This window comes from Pecten maximus, chromosome 5 (assembly GCF_902652985.1).
Source record: "Pecten maximus chromosome 5, xPecMax1.1, whole genome shotgun sequence".
Classification (NCBI taxonomy): domain Eukaryota; kingdom Metazoa; phylum Mollusca; class Bivalvia; order Pectinida; family Pectinidae; genus Pecten; species Pecten maximus.
In genome coordinates, this window is record NC_047019.1 from 45,300,054 (window position 1) to 45,310,907 (window position 10,854).

The window sequence follows — 10,854 nt, forward strand, 5'->3', positions numbered from 1 at the left end:
TTTTTCTCATCATTCTATTAACGTAATTTGTCCATCTCTCTCCCCATTCCATCAACGTAATTTGTCCATCTCTCTCCCCATTCCATCAACGTAATTTGTCCATCTCTCTCACCATTCTTTGCCATACATATGTACCTTACATCAAGTTTTTCTATTCATAATCCTCTAATTTCACATTTGATCGATGTCCTAACAAACATAAATCACCGATTTTTTTACATCTAATTTGTAAACAAAATTTAATATGGAACTTCTACCGTATTTACTGCACACCACCCAACATTAGACCATGAGTTTGAAATCATTTTGGACACTCTTACAGAAAAAAAAGAAATAAGATTTTTCTACGTAATTTACACATGACAAGGTCTCGTTCCAAAATCAATATTTCATCAGTTTTATTACATCCTACGTGCATCTACGCGATTTTTGCCTTGTACTTTACTCTAACATGGGGTCGATACCCTGATTAGATAATCATCAAGATAAAAAGAAAGACGAAATCGCAAAAGTCTTAAAATATGTTTAAACCTTTGGCAATCACGAATTGATAATTAATAATAATATTTACCTATATTAATTACGTTTGATTTAAGTGATGCATAAAAGGTTCAACGCCATTACTCATAATTACAGATGCCAAGATTGGTTGATTCTGTTTGGCCTTTCAACACGTCCGTCCCATATCAGTCTATCCTCTGACCCGCCCGCAGTGACACAACTCTGCTAATTGGGTTCTGCGGGACGGGAACAACGCCTAGTGGCTACGTTAATTTTAATTAGTGTGAAACCTAATGAGCCGTGGTGTAACAAAATTAATATCGGGTTCTGATACGGACCGGAATCATAGCGATAATCACGTGGATAATTAATTATTCTGACCCCGAGGTGTGGACCGCAGGGTGGGTGTGGCTCTGCCTGGTAAACCAGTGTGTGGTGGACCAGGCTGTATATATATCGGACGTATTGTAGTCCATTATCAAATCTCTTCAACTCATACCGAGTCATAGAGTACCACTCGCCACCTTACCCAGATCTCTGAACCTTGTACAGTGAACTTACCATTAACCTGCATTTACGTCACAGTATTATGTCAGTTATGGGAGACAACTCGAGCCAAACTCCAACATCCTGGAACACTAACCCTAACGTCACCATTCAGGACGCTCTAGAGGACAAACTAAACCTGCTGGAGTTCCGGATAGACTGGGCATACGACCAGATCCACTTGTTGTATCACCAACTAGAGGGACTGAGGAAAAGGTACAACAGGGCCTGTAAAGACGAGCGCCGCTCATTCCGATACCACATCAGGCTCCGCATCATCACATGCGAAGGAATGATCAACACATTCTACGAGTACGCATGTCTGAAGGAAGCTGAAGCGAAGAAATTGCGTATGACCATATATGGTGATGTTATAAACGAGAGTTTGTCTGAGGAGGAAGAGGAGTAGGACCGTATGGAGGATCAGGGAGAGAGCCAGAGTCCCCAACACCAGAACCTTTCCTCTGGTCCGACAATCACCTGGAACAGCGTCATTAAGTAATGACGGAAGCAGAGTCACGTGGAGCCAACACATATCTCTATTAAGAGATACATATAATTCTCAAAGAGCAAAGATGTCGCCTCGAAAAACGCTAACTGAAATGTGTTGTCCTCTGAGACAACCCCCTCCCCTTCTTTATTTCTTCCCCGCTCAACCTTCATAACTCCTCACCCAACCCCTAAAACCCGGAAATACTTGCTTTCACAGTTTACCGTCAGGTTTGTTTTATGTAGTTTTTATGCAAGCAATAATGAGTCAATTTAGTCAAAAACAAATCTGCAAATACAATTATGAAATTCAAGGATTTGCTGTTAAGGGGACGTAGGACAGAAAAAAAGGAGTGGGCTCTTGGGCCCGCGTAGGTTCCACAGAAGCTCTCGAAAAAAACGGTAGGGGTATATGGTTTCGATCGTGGGAACCTTTTTCCGAAATGAAACCGGTTTTTTTTTTCAGCAAAGATGGGGACTATTTTTTCAAACACCAGCCTCCCGGGCCCATTTCCTTCAGTAATACAAATGGTTGGTGCCTTACTAGAAGATATGGGAAGGGTAAATAGGAAGATAAAAGGGTAAGAAGGTAACCAGTGAAGACGAGAAAGGGGGCGGAAAAAGATTGAGGGAAGGACGGAATGAGTGGAGAATTGACAGAAAAGGGGAGATTTGAGAAGGAGAGGTTACTTGAGAACATTTCTTGTTTTTGTTATTCTCTTTTTTTATCTTTGAAATTGGAGATGGGTTTATTACATATAATATATTTGGCCAATCGCAATATCTCAAGGTCCGAGTATATAATTATGTTATTCATACCAGTAGTATTCCGATGGGAAAATAACTTCTTACGGGGCATGCCTGGTGGAATTTCCCCTTTAGCCTAGAGACCGCTTATAGAGAGAGGCCGCTAGTTCAAGCCCCAGCGAGGGCATTATATTTTGTTTTCAAACCAGATAAACTCAAAGGGCATCAATCATAAGAAAGTCTGAAGATTTCCATCTCAGATTAATTTTTGAGATGGCGAGGTTTCTGTCACCAAGTTGTGTTTCTTTTCTTTCTTTCTTTCTTTCTTTCTTTCTTTTCTTTTTTTTAATGAGTAACGGTGTACTTGATTTGATTTATAATCAGTGAAGTTGAAAACTTCTAGTTGTAGATTCCCAAATACACCGTAATCAAACTGTTCATAAGGAAAGATGAGGGGCACTTTCGCATCTATATGTCCAGGCACAAAGCACGGGCCTCTTGGAAGGCTGTCTTGTGTCTTGTCTCACGTCTTTAGAACATTGTAAAAAAAGACTTGATACACTTACTACTGAGGATGAGAAGGCCTAGAAAACTATTGTAAACTTTAATAACTCTTCTTTATTGTGATATGGTTTATCACTTGCGTTCGTCACTATTTGTACAGGTTTGTATGTGACAAACGATATAGAAAGGGAAGTAACTCCGCCAACAATGTGAAATATTTATATGGCATAGTTATCCCCCTTTGTCTACGTTTTGGAAACTTCTCACTCGTACAATGTTAATAGTTTTGTTTTACAGAATGACACAAATTATGTTCCATTTGATTTACTCAGACTAATCAGAGTGTAATTATGTTGATTTACTCAGACTAATCAGAGTGTAATTATGTTGATTTACTCAGACTAATCAGAGTGTAATTATGTTGTTACTGTGTCCACCTATATACTCTTTTTGTATCCGGCTCCTTCGGAAATGGTATGTTATTCTGATCGGGATTTCCGCCAATATCTCAGAGTGACATTTACTGAAGTATAAGACAGCTTCAATAAATACCTAATTATAGAACATGTAAACGTCGTGTCATAAAATATTGTTACATTTTCAACTCAATAAAATGATACATATGTACTTAATTCTTCTCCTCATCAAATTTAATAATCGCTTTGAGAATTTCTCGATTCCTTTTTTAAACTTTGAAGTTTTTAAATGACCGAATAGTTTATTAGTTATTCTAAACAATGTTTTGTCTCGGTTTAATTTTGCACTAATGCTGTAATTTCCCAGTCAACATGGTGTGTGCTGCATGCTCTTAGTTAGCAATGTTTGTCTGAAATAGGGAAAAACAAGCGCATTTCTGTCTTTAACTTGTGTTAAGAATAGTAATTCTCCCTTTTGTCACACTATAGTTTACCTGACAGCATTCATCTAAGATAAATGTAATATCTATCTTCTGCATGTACCCTTTGATCAAATACCTAAACAACTAGGTACCACACGTGTCGACATGTGTAAGGCTATAAATCGGATTAAAACTCAAAGATAAAAGTGTCTGTTCGTGATCTGAAGACGGGGAAAAATATGTTTTACATGTGGGTGGAATAAAATTGATTAAATAATCTAGTGTTTAATGTCTCCTGTCAGTCATACACACGTTTTACATGTGTGTGTAATTACGTTTTGCATATGTGTGTAATCACGTTTTTTTATGCGTGTGTGTAATCAACTTTACAAGTGTGTGTAACCACGTTTTTCAAGTGTGTGTAACCACGTTTTACAAGTGTGTGTAACCACGTTTTACAAGTGTGTGTAACCACGTTTTACAAGTGTGTGTAACCACGATTTACAAGTGTGTGTAACCACGTTTTACAAGTGTGTGTAACCACGTTTTACAAGTGTGTGTAACCACGTTTTACAAGTGTGTGTAACCACGTTTTACAAGTGTGTGTAACCACGTTTTACAAGTGTGTGTAACCACGATTTACAAGTGTGTGTAACCACGTTTTACAAGTGTGTGTAACCACGTTTTTCAAGTGTGTGTAACCACGTTTTACAAGTGTGTGTAACCACGTTTTTCAAGTGTGTGTAACCACGTTTTACAAGTGTGTGTAACCACGATTTACAAGTGTGTGTAACCACGTTTTACAAGTGTGTGTAACCACGTTTTACAAGTGTGTGTAACCACGTTTTACAAGTGTGTGTAACCACGATTTACAAGTGTGTGTAACCACGTTTTACAAGTGTGTGTAACCACGTTTTTCAAGTGTGTGTAACCACGTTTTACAAGTGTGTGTAACCACGTTTTACAAGTGTGTGTAACCACGTTTTTCAAGTGTGTGTAACCACGTTTTACAAGTGTGTGTAATGTGTCCTGTCTGGCTCTACCATCGACCTCAGTAATCTAGAACCCTCCCTTACTACTCTAGAAACCAAAGTTACATCTAATGTAAGGTGTCAGAGATCACTCCGATAATTGACAGACTATCCACCCTGTTTTTCACTCATATCCTACATTTGAGATATATAACTGTACAAAGCCTAACGTATACCGTTTTAGATATAACTGTACAAATCGAATTCATATATCGGTGTATTGGGTGCGTTCCTTAGGTATTCCATGACACACCTCGATGAACTGTTGCGTCCCACGGACGTACCGAGATGTTACTACATGTAAGTCGAGTTTGTCCTTGATATAACCGTTATACTTTAGAAACTATACACAACATAACATGGATATGTTGACCCACAGGTGTTGTATTGATAATGCCGTTCCTTGGTGCTGGTTTTAACCTTTCTCTACAATACGTTTGAGTCGTCTATTGATGAGACGAATGTATCAATAGGACATATGTCTTGACTATTTTCCGGGCCCCCGCGGGTGTCCCTCTGTCCATGCGCGTGACGTACTAACTGTATTGCTCCTGCTCGCTACGTTTCTACAGACTTTCCTGTGGTGTTCACAGCGGAGTTTATGTCGATCATTGGCCCTACTGACTTCTGGTTAAACTGTTTGTGTTGAACCTCTAATTACCATGTACGTGTCATTTAGGACCAATGTTGATACGAACTCAATGACAGTTTATAGACTATTTACCGTTAGGTCGATATCGGGAGTAGCATATGGATTTTAGTGAACGCTCTATTATCAATGCCGTCGTTAGAAGGAGACTGTTTGGTTTCCTTGCGATAGATATTTTTCCCGTGGTAAAAATCAAAGATGCGGAATAGAAGTAGTTTACTTTCTAAAACAAACACACTCAGGTTAGAGACATTGATACATTTGGGTGTCACGGTGTTTGCTAACAAACAAGAGAACAGTACATTACAATCACTAAACGGTATCGATCTCCAGGAGTAACCAGGCCGGTCACGGGGCCAAGCTTTTAGTGCACCCAGTCATTTTATCTGGAGAAACACCAATGTTATTGGGTACCAGTTAGTCTGTATCACACTGAAGCTTCATACTATCCATGTCTTAATTAATAACGATCTAATCCCACCACAAAAGGCTCCAGTACTGGGAGTGGTTAACATGGCCTTTCCCCGAATATTGGAGAAATAGTATAAAGTTATATACATCTCGCATATATATTGTAAACAATGTTTTATATACTGTATAAATGACACTGTACTGTAGATATGGGTAAATACTGGAACAATGAATAGGAGAAACTATAGTAAATCGATACAGCCTCACCGAAAACATGTCGACCGTAAATATTAAACATGTAGACCGTAAATATAAAACACGTTGACAGTAAATATAAAACACATTGACCGTAAATATAAAACACGTTGACAGTAAATATAAAACACGTCGACCGTAAATATAAAACACGTCGACCGTAAATATAAAACACGTCGACCGTAAATATAAAACATGTAGACCGTAAATATAAAACACGTAGACCGTAAATATAAAACACATTGACCGTAAATATAAAACACGTTGACAGTAAATATAAAACACATTGACCGTAAATATAAAACACATTGACCGTAAATATAAAACACGTAGACCGTAAATATAAAACACGTCGACCGTAAATATAAAACATGTAGACCGTAAATATAGAACATGTTGACAGTAAATATAAAACACATTGACCGTAAATATAAAACACGTTGACAGTAAATATAAAACACATTGACCGTAAATATAAAACACGTAGACCGTAAATATAAAACACGTAGACCGTAAATATAAAACACGTTGACAGTAAATATAAAACATGTAGACCGTAAATATAGAACATGTTGACAGTAAATATAAAACACATTGACCGTAAATATAAAACACGTTGACAGTAAATATAAAACACATTGACCGTAAATATAAAACACGTAGACCGTAAATATAAAACACGTAGACCGTAAATATAAAACATGTAGACCGTAAATATAAAACACATTGACCGTAAATATAAAACACGTTGACAGTAAATATAAAACACATTGACCGTAAATATAAAACACATTGACCGTAAATATAAAACACGTAGACCGTAAATATAAAACACGTCGACCGTAAATATAAAACATGTAGACCGTAAATATAGAACATGTTGACAGTAAATATAAAACACATTGACCGTAAATATAAAACACGTTGACAGTAAATATAAAACACATTGACCGTAAATATAAAACACGTAGACCGTAAATATAAAACACGTAGACCGTAAATATAAAACACGTTGACAGTAAATATAAAACATGTAGACCGTAAATATAGAACATGTTGACAGTAAATATAAAACACATTGACCGTAAATATAAAACACGTTGACAGTAAATATAAAACACATTGACCGTAAATATAAAACACGTAGACCGTAAATATAAAACACGTAGACCGTAAATATAAAACACGTTGACAGTAAATATAAAACACGTTGACAGTAAATATAAAACACATTGACCGTAAATATAAAACACGTAGACCGTAAATATAAAACACGTAGACCGTAAATATAAAACACATTGACCGTAAATATAAAACACGTCGACCGTAAATATAAAACACATTGACCGTAAATATAAAACACGTCGACCGTAAATATAAAACACGTCGACCGTAAATATAAAACACGTTGACCGTAAATATAAAACACGTCGACCGTAAATATAAAACACGTCGACCGTAAATATAAAACACGTTGACAGTAAATATAAAACACGTTGACCGTAAATATAAAACACATTGACCGTAAATATTAAACACGTTGAATGTCAATATAAAACATGTTGACAGTAAATATAAAACACGTTGACCGTAAATATAAAACACGTTGACAGTAAATATAAAACACATTGACCGTAAATATAAAACACGTCGACCGTAAATATAAAACACGTCGACCGTAAATATAAAACACGTTGACAGTAAATATAAAACACATGACCGTAAATATAAAACACATTGACCGTAAATATAAAACATGTAGACCGTAAATATAAAACACGTAGACCGTAAATATAAAACATGTAGACCGTAAATATAAAACACGTTGACCGTAAATATAAAACATGTAGACCGTAAATATAAAACACGTCGACCGTAAATATAAAACATGTAGACCGTAAATATAAAACACGTCGACCGTAAATATAAAACACATTGACAGTAAATATAAAACACGTCGACCGTAAATATAAAACACGTCGACCGTAAATATTAAACACGTTGACAGTAAATATAAAACACGTTGACCGTAAATATAAAACACATTGACCGTAAATATTAAACACGTTGAATGTCAATATAAAACATGTTGACAGTAAATATAAAACACGTTGACCGTAAATATAAAACACGTTGACAGTAAATATAAAACACATTGACCGTAAATATAAAACACGTCGACCGTAAATATAAAACACGTCGACCGTAAATATAAAACACGTTGACAGTAAATATAAAACACGTTGACCGTAAATATTAAACACGTTCACCGTAAATATAAAACATGTAGACCGTAAATATAAAACACGTAGACCGTAAATATTAAACACGTTGAATGTCAATATAAAACATGTTGACAGTAAATATAAAACACGTTGACCGTAAATATAAAACACGTTGACAGTAAATATAAAACACATTGACCGTAAATATAAAACACGTCGACCGTAAATATAAAACACGTCGACCGTAAATATAAAACACGTTGACAGTAAATATAAAACACGTTGACCGTAAATATTAAACACGTTCACCGTAAATATAAAACACGTCGACCGTAAATATAAAACACGTCGACCGTAAATATAAAACACGTTGACAGTAAATATAAAACACATTGACCGTAAATATAAAACACGTCGACCGTAAATATAAAACACGTCGACCGTAAATATAAAACACGTTGACAGTAAATATAAAACACGTTGACCGTAAATATTAAACACATTGACCGTAAATATAAAACACGTCGACCGTAAATATAAAACACGTCGACCGTAAATATAAAACACGTTGACAGTAAATATAAAACACGTTGACCGTAAATATTAAACACGTTCACCGTAAATATAAAACATGTAGACCGTAAATATAAAACACGTAGACCGTAAATATAAAACACGTCGACCGTAAATATAAAACACGTCGACCGTAAATATAAAACACGTTGACAGTAAATATAAAACACGTTGACCGTAAATATTAAACACGTTCACCGTAAATATAAAACATGTAGACCGTAAATATAAAACACGTAGACCGTAAATATAAAACACGTAGACCGTCAATATAAAACATGTAGACAGTAAATATAAAACATGTTGACAGTAAATATAAAACATGTTGACAGTAAATATAAAACACGTTGACCGTAAATATAAAACATGTTGACAGTAAATATAAAACATGTTGACAGTAAATATAAAACATGTTGACAGTAAATATAAAACACGTTGACAGTAAATATAAAACACGTTGACCGTAAATATTAAACACGTTGAATGTCAATATAAAACATGTTGACAGTCAATATTAAACACGTTGACAGTAAATATAAAACACGTTGACAGTAAATATAAAACACGTTGAATGTCAATATAAAACATGTTGACAGTAAATATTAAACATGTAGACAGTAAATATTAAACACGTTGACAGTAAATATAAAACACGTTGACCGTAAATATAAAACACGTTGAATGTCAATATAAAACATGTTGAAAGTAAATATTAAACACGTTGACAGTAAATATAAAACACGTTGACAGTAAATATAAAACACGTTGACAGTAAATATAAAACATGATGACCGTAAATATAAAACACGTAGACAGTAAATATAAAACATGTTGACAGTAAATATAAAACACGTTGACCGTAAATATAAAACACGTTGACAGTAAATATAAAACACGTTGACAGTAAATATAAAACACGTAGACCGTAAATATAAAACACGTTGACAGTAAATATAAAACACGTAGACCGTCAATATAAAACACGTTGACCGTAAATATAAAACACGTTGACAGACAGTAAATATAAAACATGTTGACAGTAAATATAAAACACGTTGACAGTAAATATAAAACACGTTGACAGTAAATATTAAACACGTTGACAGTAAATATAAAACACGTTGACAGTAAATATAAAACATGTAGACCATAAATATAAAACATGTTGACAGTGAATATCAAACATGTTGACCGTGAACATAAAACACGTCGACAGTAAATATAAAACACATTGACAGTAAATATAAAACACGTTGACCGTAAATATAAAACATGTTGACAGACAGTAAATATAAAACATGTAGACCGTAAATATAAAACATGTTGACAGTAAATATAAAACACGTTGACAGTAAATATAAAACACGTTGACAGTAAATATAAAACATGTTGACCGTAAATATAAAACACGTTGACAGTAAATATAAAACACGTTGACCGTCAATATAAAACACGTTGACCGTAAATATAAAACACGTTGACAGACAGTAAATATAAAACATGTTGACAGTAAATATAAAACACGTTGACAGTAAATATAAAACACATTGACCGTAAATATAAAACACGTTGACAGTAAATATAAAACACATTGACCGTAAATATAAAACACGTTGACAGTAAATATAAAACACGTTGACAGTAAATATAAAACACGTCGACCGTAAATATAAAACACGTTGACCGTAAATATAAAACACATTGACCGTAAATATAAAACACGTTGACAGTAAATATAAAACACGTTGACCGTAAATATAAAACACATTGACCGTAAATATAAAACACGTTGACAGTAAATATAAAACACGTCGACCGTAAATATAAAACACATTGACCGTAAATATAAAACACGTTGACAGTAAATATAAAACACGTCGACCGTAAATATAAAACACGTTGACCGTAAATATAAAACACGTTGACAGTAAATATAAAACACATTGACCGTAAATATAAAACACGTCGACAGTAAATATAAAACACGTTGACAGTAAATATAAAACACATTGACCGTAAATATAAAACACGTTGACAGTAAATATAAAACACATTGACCGTAAATATAAAACATGTTGACAGTAA